Raw genomic sequence first — 21,761 nt, 5'->3', positions numbered from 1 at the left:
ACAAATAGAGAGAGCTAATCTCCCTAACAGGGGCCTAGACAGGTGTGCTAATCCCTCCCTACCTTATCCAAAACTAAAAAAAAAAAAAAAGTTTTGCCCTTAGTTACACTTTAATTCTTAATGAGAATTTGATAGCAATTTTTTTTTTGCATCAATGAGAACAGGGACAGCCTTTGAAAAGTTTTGGTCCATTTCTGTTCACTGGTCAAAGCAGGCCTGTTACCTTTTTTTTAAATGAATCAGATGTGTTTCTGCTGCTGTAGGTAAGCCAAGATAATTATAAAAGAAAAAAGTCTAATCTGTAGTCAAATATGCACTGCCAATGAACATTGTCATTGAAACTGTCCATGAAAATTGTACAGTTCCATAACATCACCTGCAGTTGTAAAGGATTTGTGTTTTTTTTCCATGTTATCCTCAAAGCTGCATGAAAAGGACCCTCTGCTTTACATACTGATTTTTTTTTGCGGGGGGAGGGGGGGGGGTTGACAATGGTAATTACCCTCCATGGCAGTGTTCAAAACCACATATTAGCTCTAAGAAATGGCCAGAATTTATTTACAGGATCCCCACCCCCATAGGTGTCAATAGGATTCACTGAAAAGTTCAGGTTTACTGGTTTACAGAAGTTTAAGGAAGATTCCATCAACCCTTGGCAAATTGAACCTGAGAAGATTTACTCTCCCTTACTCCTGACACTTCCTGCATTCATGCTCAATGTCCAAGCTCCAAGACACATTATTACTCCAGTAAGGAAGCATACAAATCCCTTATCTAGGCAATAACCTCACAATGGGGCATATTTGTGCTAGCCGTAACTTGTGAACAAAGTGGATTCAAGTTAGCAAGATGTACATAAAAAGATCTGGTTTTCTGTATTTGATGCTTGGAAATATTTGTTTTGTGGTGAAAAAAAAACACAGACAACTTACATAAACTAAAGGTGATAAAAACTTTTAGATTATGTTCCTTTGATTAGTTATATAAATGATTTTAGAAGACTGTAGTTCTCATCTGCTGCACAGTAGCAATGACAATCCAACTCTGAAACTGCCCTTTCATTACCCAATATAATTTTTTCTAGAGAATAATTTTTATTTTTTTACTTAGAAAGTTTAGATGTGTTTGGAGGGATGAAAGTCTTTTAATAAGCTTTGCGTAGGATGTGAAGAGAGGCCCATGTAAGACATCGCTGAATAATAACTCAAAAAACAACTCACACAAACAGAAGAATGAGCAATTAGTAAAAAATGTGGGCAAGCAATGAGAAGAAAATAATAAGAATAAACGATAGATGATAAACAGGGGAAAGACATGGTTTTATGTTCAGATCCTTATTTACTAGATTTAAAGAGCTTAAAGAGATTTAATGAGCCAATGTAAGAAAGTGTTAGAAAAGCAAGCACACTAATACAAATAGAAAACCTGCCTGAAGGATTGTTAAACAGTGAAGATGTACCATAAACAATTACCAGAAAAGGCGAACAAAAAGATGTAAAGAAATTAATGTACAATTCTTTTGAGATGAACTAAAAGAGAGGGAATATGCAGCAAATGAGGTGTTTAGTAAGGAAAGGAAAGATAAAATGAATAAATGGTTTGATGATGATTGTTAGAGGATGACTTGTGCAAAGGTAGATGCATTAGAAAAAACAGACAAGGGCATGTGAAAAATAAAGAGAAAATGAAGAAATGGTTTGATGAGGATTGTTAAAAATGATTTGTGTAAAGGAAGAAGCATCAGAAAAAAAGACAAGATCACATGAATAAGCCTAAATAGAAGGGAAGGGAAGGAGAAGTAAAGAAGAGATGTTGTAATGCCAATGAAATGTGTTGGCCTTGGACGCTTTGTTTCTTGGATAATTTTTACAATAAAGCATTGTTGCCCAAATGCCAGGGGCATAAGAGGTGACTGATGTCATTTCGCTAAAGGAACAGAGTCACAAGATATTTTGCTGAGAGCAAGATAAAAACTTGTTTATGGAATTGAACATGTTTATGACATCTAGTAATGTCACATTAGAAGATAAGAACCTGTTCAAAGATGTCTACTTGCTTGAGAAGTTAGAAATCTTTAAGTTTAGGGTAGATGAGAAAAAGTTTGGGGTAGATGAGAAGAAGTTTAGGGTAGATAAGAAGCAAAAGTGTGACTTTTCAGATAATGAATATGGTGGCTGAGCGTGACTCTGTTATCCCTTTCTGCTAGCTCCTCCTGTAGTGGGTGTGGCGCCCACCCACTATTGGAAAGCTTCCAGAAAAATGGTTTAAAAGCCGGAAGTCCAAGCGAGATTGATTCTTCGAAGACCCTAGTTGCCAGGGGACACTCTGACGCTGGTATTTTTGCCAAGGCTATATGGGCTCATCAATTGGTCGCACTTACATAGCTTTGGTAATGTATTAATTCTATGCTGTGATGCTGTCAAATGATGTGTCTATTTCATGCTGTAATGCTCACATTATTATTGGTGTGTGTTATTATGCAGATTGTGATGAATATAAGATATATCCTCCTGTGTGTCACGTGATAATAAAGTGGAGGTTTTGACAGTGCAAGAATATTGCTGTTGGATTCTGTTATTTCTTGGAGTGCCGAGTGAATGCTATGATGTGCCAGGGCCGGTATTCATTTGGTAGAGGGTCTTTCACATGCGTAGCATATGTAATGGTTTAAATGCTGATTAAAAGGTACCTGCATGACTACCTGTTGATTGTGTGCGTGTATATAACTTGCTTTTAGTTATTACACCTAGCATTTGCCGATACAGATGGTAAGGAGAAGCTAAGGAGAAATAACACTGGTTTACTAAAATATTTGTATAAAAGTCTGAAGATGACAAATAATAAAACACCATGAAAGATAACATTTAAGCTGATTTAAGAAAAAAAAGCAGGAGTTGAATGATTTCATGAGAAGATCCGTGTTCCTGTTCAGATATTATGGATAGAAAAAACACTGCCAATGGAAAGCATTACAAGCTTCCTTTGCCCAGTACTTTAGGAAGGAGACATCCTTGTAGAAACCCTCGCTAGTTTATTTTTTGCCATCTGTGTCCCATTGGGGAGATTTATCTTCACTTTACTTCCCATAGCCAAAACAGGAAGTGAGAAATAATCCCAGCAAATTGAGGGAATTCCTTGGGGAAATCCAGGTCACCAGAACCAGTGTCCCCACTGGAAGATTTCGCCTCTATTACTTTTCTGGGGACAACCCAACATTTGAGATTTGATTTTCTTTCACTTTCCATGATAATGGTAAACAAGACAAAAAGACAAATAGAGAAGGTGAGTCTCCCTAACAGGGCGTAGACCACAGTAGAAACCTAATAGGTGTTCTTATTCATCTCTACTCTATCCAAATCTAAAAAAATGCTATAGCCACATGGCTAAACCCACACAAAAACAAAGAAAGAAGTAGACAACTCTCCCAATCATTCTTATTAGAGGCACTTAATATTATTAATGGACTAATGGCAGATTATGCCCGTTTATTGAATAGTGTGACATTCAGAAGTCCCAGTGAATCAAATACAGTAACTGTAACTGTATAGAAGTATGGAAGCACAAAGTCTGTGGAGTGTTTCTGTTCATTTGTTTTCAGTAAAGCTGGAGAAGATTTACAGACTGGTGAAGTGTTGCTCCATATTTATTTTACTGCCATATGAGAGACAATGGGCCCAGAGTGAACTTTACACCTGAAGCTGGTTCTTTGGGGCTGCCCAGTGGGATAGTGGAGTGATGTCGGAAAGCAATTTCTGTTTTCCAGTAGTGCAATGAATCAATAATATGATCTTTAGCAAAAATATTATTTGGCTCTGCGATCTGTGGTAACCACACCTTAACAGTACATTATGAATTAACCCTCTGCATGCTGCTGGCCAGAGAAGGAGCACTTTGGCACCATTGAGCAGCTTGAACATGTTTTGCAATATATGCAAAATATATGTAAATCCCTGTTTTGAAGTAAAGGTTTACCTGAAATATATAAGGACTGTACAGGATGCCATGGATGGGTCCTGGATTAGAGGTGTTTGGTGTTCTCATCATTTGGGTTGTGGTTCCTTTAAGGAGGATGACAAGAGAGAGTGTACCCAAGGATTCTCACCCATGCTGGGTGAGGGGTTCTGGGGTGATCCAGAAGAGAGGGAAACAACAATTTGTAGTATCCTCCGGATTATTAAATCTTCGAATTTGAAGGCTCAGAGAGCTCTTGTGTGGGAAAGAGCCTCCAACCCTGATTATGGGTACTTTGGTCCTGAAGGGATTAACCAACCTGTGAGAGAGGGCTGAAAAGGGCAGGAAGCAGCCAGCAGGTGTCCATGAGGTGTTGCATAGAAGAGGACACAGAGAGGACTGTAGGTTGTTTATCTGCTGAGAGGGTGAGACCATCTTTCCATCTTTTAGACTCCTGAAACAGGCAGGGACTTCAAAACCCTCTTGTGGAACAGGATTAGTTCCAACCTTTGTTTTTGTACCAGAAATGCATGGACTGTTTTAGTATTACCATGTGGTTTAAACCCTTTAGCACGTCAAGTTTTTTTATATATGTAAGTTTTTTGGATTTGAGCAGAGGCATCTTTCATTTTCTGTTGCAAAATGCAGGTCACTGACCAGATCTGGTTCTGTAGTTCTCCAACTGTTTCTCTGCCCCAATTTTGGCACTATACTGTATGCACATTAAACTTTTGTTACTAACAGAAAACAGCAAAACAGGGAGCACTCTCCTCATGCATTACCATGATAATACGAAATTTATTATAAAATTACAAATGCATACTCACAAACCAAAAAGGTCATAAAAACAGAGACAAGGAGTCAAAGATGCCAGTCGTGGACAGCAGAAGTTCTTCGGTAAAAGGCTAATGCGTTTCGGGAGTCAGCTACCTTCCTCAGAGCAATAGATAAAATACAATGCATAAGGATGGTTCTTATATATGAGACCAAGTAATATGATACTTGGTCTCATATGTAAGAACCATCCTTATGCATTGTATTTTATCATTTGCTCTGAGGAAGAGAGCTTGACTGCTGAAACACGTTAGCACATTTACCCGAGGACCTCTGATGTCCACGAGTGGCATCTTTGACTCCTTGTCTCTGTTTTTATGACCTTTTTGGTTTGCGTGTATGCTTTTGTAATTTTATAATAAATTTCTTATTATCACGGTAATGCATGAGGAGAGTGCGCCCTGTTTTGCCATTTTCTGCTGGTAACAAGATTCCCCAAGGATTCCCAACAATGATTCTGTCAAGGGTGGCACCTCAGCAAGTGCTAGATTCCGTGATCTCAGTGCAGCAAGAAGATTTGAGCACTGGTTTTTGGTTTCTGTAGGAGCACATTAAAGTTCGCTAGAAGCAAGCAAGTATCTGTAATTTTGCACAGCAGAGCAGTCACTGGACACAAAGAGATCACTGCAGCACAGTTAGCCAGCTTAAACATGTCTTGCAATATATGAGAACCATTCATTTCTGTTTTTTGCAAACCTTTGCTGGATTGTAACGGTGTATAGCAGTGTGCAAAGGGTAATTCAGAATATTTAGTGTTAAATGAGGTCACACCTCTGTAGTCCCTCATGTGTTTTAGGTTTTCGCTCACAATAGCTTTGCTCTCTTACGAGCAATCCAGAATCAGATCACTTTTTCAAGAACATTTTTACAGGCAGTGAAAAAGCCCTGTATCACTTCCTCACTGACTGCTTTAACCCCTTGAACCTCCCACATGTGGTTGCAGGGGCTGCTGCAGAATGGCTCCATTCACTTGAATTATACAATGGATATAATTCTTGCCAAGCCAGAACATTAAGGCCGCTGCATCGTGTGCAACCTTGGCCGCTGCCTCTGCAGCTCAAAGGGGTAGTAGTTGGGGGGCTGTAGAAGTTTGGCTCAACCTCAGTGTTTTACTGCCCCCCCAAATGTTAGTGTGAACTAGTCAGTGATCGTACCTGAATCTGTAACTCTCCCCTAGCTGTGTCTTTCTCCCCCATATTGGCACTATAAATCCTACAAAGTATGGTACAATCTATAAGCAAATAGGCAAGTGGCATTTTGCACAGTGGGGTAGGAATTGGCCAGGAAGGGATCACTATGATACTGTTAACCAGCTTGAACATGCATTGCAATATTTGTGAACCAAGAATCCCAAGTTTCCTTGAAATATGTATGCAGAGCAGTGTGCAGAGGGTTAATTCAGAATCACCCATTAACAGCCCACTTGTTTAGTGTTTTTCTTATGAATCTTTGTCACCTGTTTAAGGATTGTACAATGGGGATTTTACACTGATTACACTGCTTTGCAATAACTGGGACTACTATGGTGTGTCCTCATCTGGCTCTTGTTGGAACCTTTTTTTGTGGTCTTGGTACCGATTGTATGTTCTCAGCTTTCTGATTTGTTATTCCCATAACCCTGAGTTTATGTTCTTGCCTTGGTCCTGCTTTGTCTCTGTCTTGGCTCTTGGTCTCCTAAGGTATTGCTCACTCATATGTTAACCCTCTTCCCTCCTTAGCTATGCTGATTTAACATTCTTTACCTCCCAGCTTTGTTTTCCTCCTTCTTTGCTCTTTTGCAGGCCAGCCTATTTAGCCAGTCACTTGGTTATCCTTCGACCTGTCGGTCTGTATACTTTATGCTCAGTTTAGTCGTTGTTGTCATTTTCCACTCTATTTTGCATTGCTCCCTTGTACTGCAGTGTATTTATGTAGTCTAGTATTCATCCAGTAAATGAGTCTAAACAACTTTAACTGTGCATCAAAAAGTTGAATATGACAGTCAATGTGTTTTGGAAGCTTAAACACTCCCCCTTTATCAGGGATATGAAACAAATAGAAATGAAGGTTAGAAAATGAAGGTATAAAAAAACAAAATTCACGGTGCCTCGAAAATATTTTTACAGAGTGTTTATAAAGAATTTTTGCAGTATTCATTTCTGACAATTGCACATTAGATCAGAATCCATAGATAACATAAAAAAGTAGACAAACAAAAAAGTTCAATGGTAATATGTATTGAATCAAAATGTAAAACCACTTATAAAAAAATAGTTCTATACTGCAATGGACCGTCACTGAAAAAGAAAAAATATGTTCCATTTTACAGTTTCATAAAACTATTGGTAGCCATGTGTCTTTTATTGTATAACAAAGTTAAAACACCATAGCATATACAAAAAAAATAAAACCATTTTGCCATTTACACCATAAAATATGGTATTTCTCCCCTCAGCAGAATGTATCCCAAAAAATCCTTCTGTATAAACGTGTAAAGGCCCTGATTAATAATCAGAGTCACCATGAGAAAAGAAGCCTATTCATAAAACCTGTGCAGGCATCATACTGTATATATTACACATAATTAGGGGAATTCATAAAGAATATCTAAGACACTCTTTAGTATTCCAATGATCCACCACACAACAAATGTCAGGGCTGGTAACACATTAACTGTATGGTCCTAAAGCAAAGGCATGAAGGTAAAAAACCTCCACCCTTTAGAACCACTTTAACGTGGAATGTATGTTCCTTGCTAAAAAACATTATTTTATATCAAGCTGTTATAGGTAAAGTTCTGCTTTAACAGTTTCCTGACCACCCTACAGTAGAAATACTGCTACAGGGCAGCATGGGTATGCAAAATCACATATATATATATATATATATATATATATGTGTGTGTGTGTGTGATTTTGCACTACTGGGTACAGCACAGTAATCCAAAGCAGTGTGCTTACAGTGAAGCACACAGACACCACCCCCTAGTAAAACACTCCCTGCACACAGTTAACTCTTTGATCACCCCTCATGTTAACCCCTTCCTGCCCAGTGCCAATAGAACAGTGTCAGTGCTTTTTTTTTAGCACTGATCACTGTATTGGTGTCACTGGGGATGTCAGTGACACCAAGTCAGTTCCCCCAGTATCAGAATGCCCGCTGCAGTCCTGCTATAAGTCGCTGATTGCCATTACTAGTAAAAATTAAAAAAAAATTAAAAATTCCAGTATCTATAGCGCCATTTGTTAACGCTAAAACTTTCATGTAAACCAATTAATTTACACGTATTGGGATTTTTTTTAGCAAAGACATGTAGCAAAGTACATTTTGGCCTAAATGTATGACCAAATTAGTTTTTTAAATTTTTTTTACTGGACATATTAAGTCAAAAATATTTTTTTTTCTCAAAATTGTCAGACTTTTTTTTTATAGCGCAAAAAATAAAAACCACACAGGCGATCAAATACCACCAAAAGAAAGCTTAATCAGTGGGAAAAAAGGACGTACATTTAATTTGGGTGCAGCATTGCATGACTTCACAATTGTCAATTAATGTAACGCAGTGCCGTACCGTAAAAAATGGCCTGGTCAGGAAAGGGGGTAAATTCTCTGGAGGGCAAGTGGTTAACAGTCAGTGATAGGTTGAGGGGGGAGGGGGTAATGGTGGCAAATATGCCATTTGGATTTTTCATTCGTGTTGACGAAGATTCCTTGGACATAAACATCTGGGTCAACTTCTGCTTCCGCTCATGCGTGAAATTTTTTTTTCGTACAACCGTCATACCACTGCATAGAAAATCAGTCGTTCATATGCGAAACGACAATTTTTCACAGTTGTTCAATCGGATTTTTTTGTTCACAATATCGTTATTAGTTAAAACATCCTGCTCATCAATGAAGAGAAAATCATTTGATCAGTGTTTTTTTTCGTACGATTTTCTTATTGTGTACGGGGCATTGTCTACAAACTGGGGGTAATTATGTTTTAATTTAGTGCAGTAATATTGTAAAAAATTGTAAAAGTGGCACTGTTAAGAACTACCTGAATCTGCCGCATAACAAAATTGCCAGCAGAAATGTTTTATTCTGGCACAGGCCAGTTTAAATAGACATATATCACCAGAAAACTTTTTCAACTGAGCTTGGATACCCCAATCAATAGATCTCCACAATAAATGTGATGCCCTCCAACAGTGTTAGTCCTTTGCTGCTGCCCTCAGATTATGTACAAGGAGATGCAAATAGCCTAAAAAACAAAAGGGAAAGCACAGAGACAAGTGTAATGATTCTTTTATTGAAATGCAATAAATAAAATAAAAATAATCCAATCACGTGCTCCAAATAAATAGCATGCCTGTAACAGCCTTAAACCATGATCCACTGAGCTTGTCATTCAGATGTTCCTCCTCTGGCTCACACTGCTCTCACTGCTAAGCTGATAGCCTGGAGAAAAGGAGCTGTATGCACTCGCATCTGTCGGCTGATCACACATGGCTTGTAATGGAGCTGGATATCCTATGTACTCTCCAGCGCCTCAGGATATGCACAGCCAAAAGGGAAGCCAAGGGTACCAGGACAGCGACAACCAAAGGAAATGCTCCAGGGATGCAGCCCTTCTCTGACGGGGAAATCAGCCACTGGATAGAGAGAAAACAGGTGGCGCACACACCTAGTGCATTATCAAACGTTTATTGTAGGAGTGAAATAATAAAAACATACTCACAGACAAAGCATGTATCTAAAAAGCATAGAAAAATGACAATGGCCACAACGGCAGGCAAGGTGTTCTCACTGTCAGTGCGGTCAAATGACTGTCGCGTTTCGGGGACGAATCCCTTTCCTCAGAGCTGAACAGGCATCAACAGCGAGGCTCTTACTTTCCATTCATCATACATCAGCATCAGAGGTTGGTCATCAGCTCTGGGGAAAGGGATTCATCCCCGAAACGCGTCAGACATTTGACCGCACTGACAATGAGAACACATTGCCTGCCGTTGTGGCCATTGTCATTTTTCTATGCTTTTTAGATACATGCTTCGTCTGTGAGTATGTTTTTATTATTTCATTCCTACAATAAACCTTGGATAATTTACTAGGTGTGTGCGCCACCTGTTTTCTCTCTGTCTTGTAATGGAGCTGTCAGGGGCCATAGTAGCTCAGGGAGCACCTCCTGGAAAGGCATGCTGGATTGCCATTGAAACAAGAAGTTTTACGGTGTGCCCCCCTTTCTTCTCTCAACTCTTTTTGTTTTCCCTGGAGTCAATGTAAAAGACAATATCACCCTATAAATAGAAAGATATGATCTCAAGATCTATCACCAAGTTCATGTGGATAATCTGTGTACCTTCATCTGAATTACCCTTGGTCTTGTGGCAAATTGATGGGGATCAGTTTGAGTTTGATAACAAAATATATGAATATCTGCATGTGTTTCACAAAATAATTTACTAGTTTTATCAGTTTTAGAGGGTTTGAGCATTACACCTGTGTGCATTATTACATTATGCACATTTATTATTTTACATTATATATTTATGTATTTTTTCACACAAATAATATTTTATCTAAATGTGTGTGTGTGTGTGTGTATATATATATATATATATATATATATATTGTGGGGTTAGCTCAGGTGGGGGATCTCCTTCCCTGGGACAAAGGTAGACCGCACAGCAGGCTTTTGTCAAAATCTGACTGGTTGTCAGTTTTATTAAAAAGGTTTGCAAGAAATATCAAAATAAACAAAACATCAAAATAAAACCCTTGCCATCCAGGCACTAACTAAACAGAAGACGTTTCCTCTCTCAGAGGTGAAGGGCTTCTACCTGTCACCAAAACAAAACAAAAGCAAACCTTTTCTTGTAGGTATAGTCCATACACACAGCTCTCTCAGAACACCTCTCTGAGTCCCAGGCCACGAGCAACTCCTTGCTCCAGCCCTGCCCTTTTTGTATCACCTGTTGGTGGTCATTAGTGGAGTTCAAACTCTGGTTCGGAACCACCTCTGCCATTGTGGCCCCGAAAACCCGGAGTGGACTCCACCTTACACCTCACAGTATGACCTCATGCGAGGTGACACATATCTTCCATCCAACACTTTGCCGTTCATACTGTCACAATATATATATATATATATTATACAGTATACTGTATACACACTCATACTTATGTATTTAAGAGGCAAACCATGTTGTAATCTCTAAAGCCTCGAGTAAGTATGAAAGAATATGATTTCATGTAGCCATGGTAACTAGGAAAGGCATTCAACGTTTGATCAATGTAATAATTATACATGTAGTTATTTAACTCCTCCACCTTGCTAGCGAAGGGGGAAGGTCACTAAATAAAGTGGTGCTGTAAAACCTATGGACCTTTGTGAATTTTTATTTTTTTCTGCATAAATATCACCTAAAACATGATCATACATATATAAACATGTGTGTTGGATGCACCTACATATGAAAATGACAAATTTGCTACACATAATAATTGCAATGCATGTTAGGGCTATGCAATACTTATACTTATAGCAATACTTTTAGGGCCATGGGTAGATCTATCATCTATAACTCTACACTGATGACTTGTAAAGGTTTTAAAGCATTGCCTAGGGATAATTTTGGGTGCCAAAGTCTGTGGCCATTTCACAGTCATGCATAATTTTAAAGCTTGACGTGTTTGGTAGATATTTATCTGATGCAACTTTGTCTTCTAGATTTTATCAATAGATTGGGTAATATATTGTGTTTCCATGCACCAAAATAAATTTTTTACCCAAAATATAGGTTTGATAAACATATTCCCAATATTCTTCAGGGTCTCTGCTTTTATAACATATGTAATGTTTTGGGAAGTGTGATAGTGTGAGGCCCTGCCACTATGTGAATTCAGATAGAAATGACACACAATTCACAATAAGGCTCAATGCAAAATTCTTGATGTGTATTGTGAGTGGAAAAAGGTGGGCTTTAAGCTTTCTCTGGGTTTTGTAATCTCGGATCAAGGCCTGGAGTTTAAAGGTTCCAAAGAGTCTTGAATGGGATGGAACCTTCAATACTGTGTCCAGATTTTGCTAGACACCTTCAGTCTGTGCGTGTGCACAGGTGTGCAAGGTTGTTATAAACAAAGGCTACTGAGAACACAGAGCAGTTGCTGCCAGTTAACCTCTTCATGCTGGCTGAACGCAAATGTGCGGCCTCCCAGCGTCTGGGCCTAGACGCCGAGCAGCCGCACATTTGCGTTCTATTAAAAAAGAACATATGTGCTGAGAGCGTGCGCCCTACACGCTCCCAGCAAACATGTCCGGTACTCACGGAAAGGTCCCGTTCTCCTCTTTCGATCAGAACCTTTCCCGATCATGTGACTGCCGTGATGGCGTGTCACGGCGGTCAGATGACCCTAAACCCCGCCCTGCCTCCCAGCTTCTGAAACCCTTAAAGGGTCGGGAGGCTCTGGCGCGAAGGGGTTAAAGAGAGAGTCTCTTAGTAAAGATAGGGGTGTGCTCCAGCCAGGAGGCGGGGTGTGCTCCAGCCAGGAGGCGTGACAATCTCAGGAGAAAAGACCCTATGTTGGGGGGACTTTTTGCCCAAAGGACTGGGAAAGTCAGGACCACTATGCAAGTCCGAATAGACCAAGAAAGCTGAAGTGACTAGTGAGTCCACAGAAGGGGCTGGAGGAAGTTCTGTGTTCCTGAGAAGTAGGAGAGCCCGGGGTGCTGAGAAAACCCTATCTAGAGGCCAGATAGGCCTGTCTGTGGGGCTGGTGCAGTGAGTCATGGAAAGCATAGGTGGAATGAGCCTTGGTAGACGAGATTGAGTAGCAGTGCTGCTGAGAGGAGAGCGAGGTGGCTCAGTGTTTTCATTTAACAAAGTTTTGTGTGAAGCTGAAAATCCCTGCATGGGACTTTGCGTTTTGTTTAATAAAAGTGGGCTGCTGTGCCCTTGACTACAGTGCGGACTGACGTAGACTTACTTAAAAACTGCATCTACCATTGAGCTAACAATCCTCATATCACAGAAATTTAACTGATCTTCAGGCCTGAAATGTGCATTTTTACATGTTTGCAAACAATGCCTAAACAGCTATGGCAGCGAAGTGCTTAAAATCTTTAGGGATATTTCCACTAATCCTGGATCTGTTAATATCTCACTGACACACCCAACAGCCTCCTTCTTCTGGCATTTTCTTCTGGCATTACCCACAGTCCACTCAATCAATTTGGATTCCCCTGCTTCCAAAAAACAACCCCACCTCTTCTCATGTGCCCTCTGGAATGCCTGCTCTCTCTGTAACAAGCTCACCTCTGCCCATTACCTTTTGTCTCCCATTTCCTTAACCTTTTTGTAATTACTGAAACTGGATTCAGGTGCCCGACTCTGCCTCTCCCGCTGCCCTACCTATGGAGGCCTCTACTGGACTCACTCACCCAGGCCCAGTAGCCGGAAAAGAGGTGGAATTGGTTTGCTTTTATCCCCACTGAGCACCTTCCTAGTCCTTCCCACCCCTCCCTCTCTATACTTCTTTTCTTTTGAGATTCACCATATATGTCTGTTTTGTCCAAATTCTCTAAGGATTGCAGTGATCTACCAGCCTCCTGGACCGGTGTAATGCTTCCATGATGACTTCTCTGCCTGGCTACCCTACTTTTTCTCCTCTGGAATGTCCACTATCATTCTTGGTAAGTTTAATATTCCCATCAATGTTGACAGCCTGGTTACATGTCAACTTTTCAATTTAACCTCATCTTTTAACCTAATACAGTCCTCCACTCACTCTGATGGTAACACCCTTGACCTTGTTTTCTCTCATTTTTGAACTCCTGGCAATCTCACCAACACCCCTTTTCCTCTCTCTGATCACAGCCTCATCACTTTCACAGTGTCCCTGTCAACCATCTATCTCTCCAAGCAGCAAACAATTACCTGCAGAAATCTTCACCACTTTAATCCTTCTCCTTTCTATTCTGCTACTAACCACTTTTATGACACAATTTCACTCCTGTCCTGCTCTGACCTAGCCACTTCTGTCTTCAACAGTTTACTCTCATCCACACTGGACTCATTGCTCCTCTCACTACACAAAGTATCAGGCCCCAACCATTACAACCTTGGCAGACTGACAACACCATATATCTTAACAGACATAGCTGTGCACTGGAGCAATTGTGGTGTAAAACCAAATCCCTCCCTCTCTACTGGTATCTTCTCCTCCCCTCCAAAATATGTGCTGATCACCCCCATACCTAAAAAGCTCTCACTGGACCCCACCAGCCTGAACAACTTAAGTCCCATCTCTTTGCTCCCATTTACCTCTACACTTTTAGAACACCTAATCATCTGAGCTCTTACCTCACTAGCAACAACCTTCTTGACCCCTTACAGTCTGGATTTCACTCACTACACTCAACTGAAGCTGCCCTACTAAAACTCACTAATGATTTACTAACTGCTAAAACCAATGGCCACTTCTCCATACTCATAGTACTAGACTAGTGATGGGCCGAACAACCCCCTGTTTGGTTCGCAGTTGAACATTCAAATCTAACAAAAGTTCAACCGCAAACTTCGAACTTAATGCAAGTCTATAGGACCTGAACTTGTAAGTTCAAAAGTGCCCATTTTGAAGGCTTATATGCAAGTTACTGGCCATAAAAGGGGTATGGGAACTTGGCTACTACCCTGAGGGGAATGAATCAATGAAACATATTTATTTCAAAACGTACCATTTTTAAAGGAGCAGTCAAACAGCTTGGGGTCCCCCCAGTTCATACCAGACTTTAGGTCTGGTAGGAAGGATAGGAGGGACCCCACAGTCATTTTTTTTTAAGTGCGTGGGGTTCCCTCTAAAAGCCATATGAGGCCTTTTAGGGAACCCCCCCAAAAGGGGGGAGGAAGCGTGGGGCCATCCCCTTATATTCCTACCAGACCCTTAAACCCAGAACAGGCCTGGCAGGCCCCTCCTGAACTGTACAAGGCCACATGCCTTCAACATTGGAGGGGCTCCCCCCCAAAAGCACCTTGTCCCCATGTTCATGGGGACGAGGACCTGTGGGCAGGTGCATTGCTTTGGGCAATCACAATGCACTGTCAGAGTGCAGTGCATTGTGGGGTGCAGCGGTGCCCACCGAACATCCTTACCAAATATGTGTTCGGCAAACACATGGACGGACGATGTTCAAGTCAAACTTACGTTCAACTCGAACATCAAAGACATCACTATACTAGACCTTTGTGTGGCCTTTGATACTGTTGACCACCCCCTTCTAAAAAAAAATCCACTCTTTTGGCTTTCAAGACTGTGTTACTTGCTGGTTCTCCTCCTACCTATCACAGCACTCCTTCAGTATTACCTGTTACTCTGTCTCCTCCTCTCCACTCCCTCTTTCTGTAGGGGTCCCCCAAAGTTCTCTCTTTGGAACCCTCCTCTGCTCCATCTACACCTCCTCTCTCGGTACTGGGAGCCTTGAGAATTTATGAAATGAAGGTGTCATGCTGATGACACCTAAATCTTTCTCTCTACTCCTCACCTCACCTCTTCCGTCTCCTCTCACATTACTAACTTATTAACTGACATATCAGCAGGGATGTTGCACCACTTCCTCAAACACAATCTTCTAAAACTGAGCTCATAATATTCCCTTCTGCCCATACCCCTTCCCCTGACTTCTCCATCAAGATCAATAATACAACTATCAGTCGCTTCCCTCATGCCAGGATGCTAGGTGTAATCCTGGACTCTGATATGTCCTTTCAGCCACAATGTCCAATCTTTGTAGACTTCACCTTCATAACATCTCCAAAATACACCCCTTTTTAACTGCTGAAACCACTAAGCAATTTATTCACTCCCTTGTTTTCTCTCGCCTTGACTATTGTAACTCCCTCCTCATAGGTCTACTTCTACGCAAGCTATCCCCTGTTCAACCTATTTTGAATGCTGCTACCAGACTCATCCACCTTACCAACCACTCAGTGTCCGCCTCCCCCCTGCCAATCCCTCCACTGGCTTCCCATTGCCCAACGAATAAAAATATTAACAACATACAAAGCCATTTACAACTCTGCCTCGAGCTGCATCCTCAAACTTGTCTCCAAATATCACCAAAACTGCCCTTTCTGCTCCTCCCAAGACCCCCTGCTCCCTTGTCTCCTCCTCCCATGCTCATATCCAAGACTTCTACAGAGCCTCTCCCATCATTCCATCCTCTGGAACGTCTTTCCCTAATCTATCTGGCTATTTCCTCCTCATCTACCCACTTTTAGGCAATCCCTGGAAACTCATCTCTTCAGGGAAGCCTACCCTGCCTTCAGCTAACAAGTGAAGTTTTCAGTTAATCCCTCATATTTATTAGCTTTTGTTCCACTAGCCCACTCTGAGGAGCAGGGCCCCCCTAACCCTCTTGTATTGAATTGTATTGTTGCTGTACTGTCTCCCTTTATATTGTAAAGCGCTGAGCAAACTGTTGGCGCTATATAAATCCTGAATAATAATAATAAAATAGACTTTTGTATTGGAGGTGGTAATCTGGGGTTTTCATTTATTTTGGAGTATGTTATTTTTTATTATGTATTGATGGGGTCTTTATTTTATGTTAAACTGTTTTTTATTAACTGAAAGCCAATTCTCATTACATTACCTTCACCACACCCCCTATCCTTATAGATAAAATAATATCTAGACAAAAAAAATCTGACAGATGTTCTAATCCTTCTCCACTCTAGCCAAAATGAAAAAACAATTGCCTTCAGTAACACTTTAAATGCTATATAGTTAAGATCTAGTTTACATCTACTTTAAAATGCATAGAAATAAAGGATGATATGTACATGCAGTGGTTAGAATTCTAGCTCTACTCTGCTTTTAGTGTCCCTTTAATATAACCTTATCAAAAGTGAAGCAGACTATTGTGCAAGATTGAAACAGAACTGCACTGTGGCTCAGCACCACAAACCAAAACATTATTTCATTGGTTTTTAATATTCAGAGCAAACTCACCCATTCATCCATGTTTCCATGCTTTATTTTGCAGAGAAATTACTTTAAAAAGCACCCCCCCCCCAAGGATGTCTGGGAGTGGCCATCTTGATTAAGGGCAGATGATTCATGTAGCATTTACTTCCTGGAATCCATCTGCTCTTAGCTCAGGCATGCAGGCAGGGAGGGTGTACTTAGCTGAGAAAACCCTTCCTGAAGACTCCTGGGATGTATGACATGATTTGCCAAGGCCTGCAAGCCAGGAAGTAACTGAAAAAAATTTAAAAAAAAAAACGTTTAAAGCAAATAAATACAATGTTTTTATCTATTTACTAATACTAGCAGGATAAAAGTTACAAATAGTTAATGTTGATTGAGAGAGTGAAGTTCCACTTTTAATTATATTTAATCTTTTTTTAATAGAATTATTAGCAAATTGTGTATAAAATATTGTATATTTTATTTCTTTTATATTGAAAATATACTACATAAAGTATCAAAAGGTTTAAAAGGGCTATATTCATATAGCTGCCACTTTAACCTCTTTTTCAGTGTTCAGGAAGAAGCAGCTTCACTGGAGAACAATGCTGGGACCCTATAGGAAGGAATAGGAACACTAGCTGAACTTTTCTTTTGGTCTTTAGATACAAGATAAAAGCAAGGCTGTTGAATGTTAGTAACTGCGCTGAATTCTAAAGTACAGAGAGGAACAATGCTCTGAATACATTTCTATGTGAATAACTCATCAATCACAGAGACTTTTATTTACAGAATAATGTGTGTTTCCATGACCTGAATCCTAATGAGGAGATTAAAAATTGTATTGCATATATTCCATAGTCAAACAGAAGCATACTAAAACAAGTGCAGATCTTGTCCTATAAAGTAGGTGAGGAGCACAGATGTTCTTAACAATGTATGGGTCCATGCACATGGGCGTGAAAAATGCTGCGTTTTTATCAGTACAGCATTTTTCTTTTCACACATCTGAATGCAGGTGGATTTTCTTATTTCAGCCCATGCACAGAGCTGTGTAACAATCAATAAATGTACACTGCATTCAGATTCATAAAATCAAAACAGAAAAATCTGTGTGGTGCCATACATGTGTATAATGCAAAGGTACTTTATTGTTCTGCTCAGGACAGACATGTAAATATAAACATACATCCTGCACAGGGGCGGCACCAGACCAAATTTTTTGGGGGTGCGATGCAGGTGCTGGAAGTATAAGTGGGGGAGCTGACGTGGCGTGCATAGCGCGCAGCCCACTTACCATGTGTGGGCGTGACCAAAATGGGTGTGGCCAATGTGATTGTTTCTTCCTGGTCTATAGCTTGTAGTGTGCCACCTTTCCTCCATTGAATAGACTGAAAAGGGCCTGGAGGTACACTGAAGAGATTGTCGAAGTGATCTTTCACAGATTTCACACGTAGTAAGCAATTATGCCAGGAGTGACATCTTGCTTACTACTATTCATGTGATCACTGATTGGCCAATCAGTGATTACATGATCAGGACCTCACACAGAGGTCCCATACAGCAACACAGTGGGCACCAGTTCGTGGTGCTGTGCACTCCCAGGGAGCGCGCACAGTCCAAAATGGCGGGTGCCCTTTATGAATGGCAACCTGCTCCTGCACTGCCCCATCAAGCCGTTTATATACATGGGCCGGACGGGAAGTGGTTAACAGAGTGCTGTGATTGATGAGTTAGGTCTGCTCATGCTGCTCTGGTGCTGTTGGAGCATGTCTGAGTTCTGCCCACCTTCAGGAAGCTATGAGAGCCTTCCAGAAAATGGGGAGGGGCTAGGCAAAAGAACAGCATGAATATGGATGCAGCCCTGGCCAAACACAGGGGAATCAGTCCCATTGCTTGCTGGGAGTAGTATTTATATTCTGAGAGCACACGGGTTCAGTGTCTTTCCCAGGAGTAGATTGTATCAGCTAGAGTGGAGGCAGGCTGCCTCACCTGGCAACTGCTGCCATGTGGCCTCAGGTGGGTTGACCTAAGGGCCTGAAGCTAGAGAGCCAGACCCTGATTTTGCAGGAAGCTGACTGAGGGGAGTTGTCTGCCAAGGCTCTGTCTGGTATCACTGGAGGGTTTTTCTTGGAAGACTGGAGGGAGGCATCCACTCTATCCTTGGGCCTTGTGAGTACTGACATTGAGGAACTTGGGGAGTGTGCTTGCTACCTCCTCTGGGATTTGATAGTCAGCATGGGTCTGGAAAAAGGAAACACTGGCTAGTCGAAGAGATTGTCCAAGTGCTACTACTGAAAAGGACTTCACCCAGCTATGGTACCTTTGGGCTTTCGCAGTCTGTCGTAACTGGCTTATTAGTTGGGGAGCTCAGCCCTGTAACTACTACTACTGCCAACGGGACTTTGTTCACTCCTAAACTACTTCCTGCTATATATTTCAAAGGGAATCTGCTATCTACAGTCAGTCAAGACTTCTACAGTGTTCAACTAAGGGATCAGCTAGATATCCTCAGTGTGAATAGTTCTGCTTTTGGAGTATCCTACTACAATTCCCCAACCCTATCCCCAGTTCAACAATAAACTCCAAAAACAAACATTCCCTAGACTGGTTACTGAAGACAACGAGCTGAAGTGTGTGTGAGTGTATTTGGCTGCGGAAATACACTGTACTTGTCTTGGAAAGGGGAAACGAGGGCAACAAACAAGTAGTTCCTGCAGGGGTAGCATTACATATCAAACAAAATAGAATATGGAGTGATCAGTACTATCTAATGTATAACACAGTGTATATAATGCAGTTATCATATGTAGGGCAGTGGTCAGGACTACGTAACAGTTTTCTCCAGCCTGTTCCTCCTAGTGCAGAAGCGGACTCTCCTGAACACCCCCAGGACATGCCTCTCACACAGGGACTGGCTGTCTTTGCTGGGGCTGCTGCATCTCTTGAAGGTACACACATGGTTAATGTTGGACTCCCTGGGCTTCTGTCAGATGAAAGAGCTGGCTATAGCTGCAGTCATGGTTGGTGCTGGGAAGAAGTGCTGCCAGACAGAGGAGAGCTCAGCTGCAGGAGTGCTCCCCATACTATTTTCCAGTGTCCTGCGATCTGCGGCTATCAGGTGCAGGGACACCGCTTCACCAGTCTGCAGATTTGAAATCCCTGCAGCATCCGTACCTCTCAGCATGCATGGCCAAGAGTCATTCTAATTGGTTAGCGCTGTCACATGAACAGGTGTTGGCCAATCAGAATCCATCTAGCTGCTAGCCCATCCTGTCAGTACTTCAGGTGGCCCCTCAGTGCTGGTGACACACAGCACGACCAGTGGTTAGGACATACATCCCTGCATGGCCAGTACATGCCTGGTGTAACCCCTCTGGTGAGCCCCTGCAACCCCATAGTGATGCCACGGCTAATAGTGTCCTGCCCATGACAACGTCAAACATATCATGAAACACGTTGGCTGGAGCTTTACGTGATGTCACCATGCTGACCGGCCATCGGTAGGATATCACATTGTAATCACTTCAGCTTTATGACGATTCTTGATGACTTTTGTTTTTATCACTATAAGTGTAATATATTTTTTAATAAGTGTCTGTATAGAACATTATAAACTATCAATCTTTGTATCTTGCATTTTCCTAATTGATGGAGTGTGAAGCTCAATGTGGAACCGCATGATTGGTGTTTCGCCCTCTGCCATGGATTTTTTTGAGTTTGAGTCCCAAAGTGCGTTTTGGCTTTTCATTAGGCTGAAAGCCCAACAGCTCTGTTAAGAGTTCATACTTGTTTGTGGTTGCCACCAGAAGTTTGGATTTCCACACTTTCTTCAACCTCATTTGAAAAGTGGGTCTCTCCTTCTTTCCTTGGATGGTGGGAAACACATTTACTACTGTGGACATTTATTGAGCACTGATTTATTTTTGGTGGATTATTGTGGACATTTATTTGAGCACGGAATCTTTTTTTTTGGGGGGGTGCTAATATATTTGATTATTTAGGTTTAGCACTGCACCTTTTATATCATAGTGTCCCTTCTGTCTGGGGGGGTGGCTCTGCCCCCCGAAAATTCCACCCAAGGCAAATGCATTGTTTGCTGCATGGTAGATAAGCTCCTGGATACAAGATTTCCTCACTGCCTGGTTGATGCTTTCTGAAGAGTGATCAGAATGTGGATTGCTCTTAAGAAAGCAAAGCTAGTGTAAATGGGCCCTAAGGGTTAAAGATTAAGCAGAGGTAGGGAGGCATGGTCAGAGCACACAGATAATGCATTCTTTTCTCCCCATCAGAGATTTCTGTAAGAATCAGGATTTCTGCTGCTAGAAAGTAAAGCAAGATCCCTTACAGCCTGGTGTCAGGGTAAGCACAACATGAAAAGATTATAAGGGCATGCTTTTCTCTGCTCCTGTTCCCCTCTCCCTCTGCTGCCTGCACTAAACAATGAACCAAAAACAACCCCCCCCCCCCGAAGCAAACTTAAAGGAAAAAACTCACTGTGACTCAGAGGAGCTGAGGGGTCATTTTATACTCCTCCTCTAAAATGGCCTGAAGTCAGGGGGAGGGGCTGAAGCATGGACACATGATGATTGGCTAAGACTTAGCAAGTAACTGCACAGATTCCTCCCTCCCTATAACTTGCTGAGTGTACACAGAGGGGCGGACTGGGGGGGGTTAGATCACTGCAAGCTTCAGGAGCTGGTCATTATGACAAGCAGGAGACACAGAGTCTGGACTGCAAACTGTGAATTTTTTCCTGGAGGCGCCCAGTGTGGCTGATGATGGGGCACCTAACTGGCACTGTCTCTGATTCTGCATTCTGGTCTCAAAGGATGGTAGGCGGAAAGAGTCAACTAAGTCCTAGCAATAAAGGACACTAGATTGCAGAAGCCATCTGAATCCACAAAACAAAGTGCACTATGTGGCAGGAGCCATCTGCATCCATGAAACAAGTGCACTAGGTGGCAGGAGCCATCTGCCTCAGATGAAACAAGTGTACTAGGTGGCAGGAGCCATCTACACCCATAAAACAAAGTGCACTGGGT

Source organism: Staurois parvus, unplaced genomic scaffold, assembly GCF_062004578.1.
Source record: "Staurois parvus isolate SC_StPar_1 unplaced genomic scaffold, SC_StPar_1.0 ptg000120l, whole genome shotgun sequence".
NCBI classification, from domain to species: Eukaryota; Metazoa; Chordata; class Amphibia; order Anura; family Ranidae; genus Staurois; species Staurois parvus.
The sequence above is the reverse complement of the archived record's forward strand: the minus strand, read 5'-3'. Positions refer to the sequence as shown.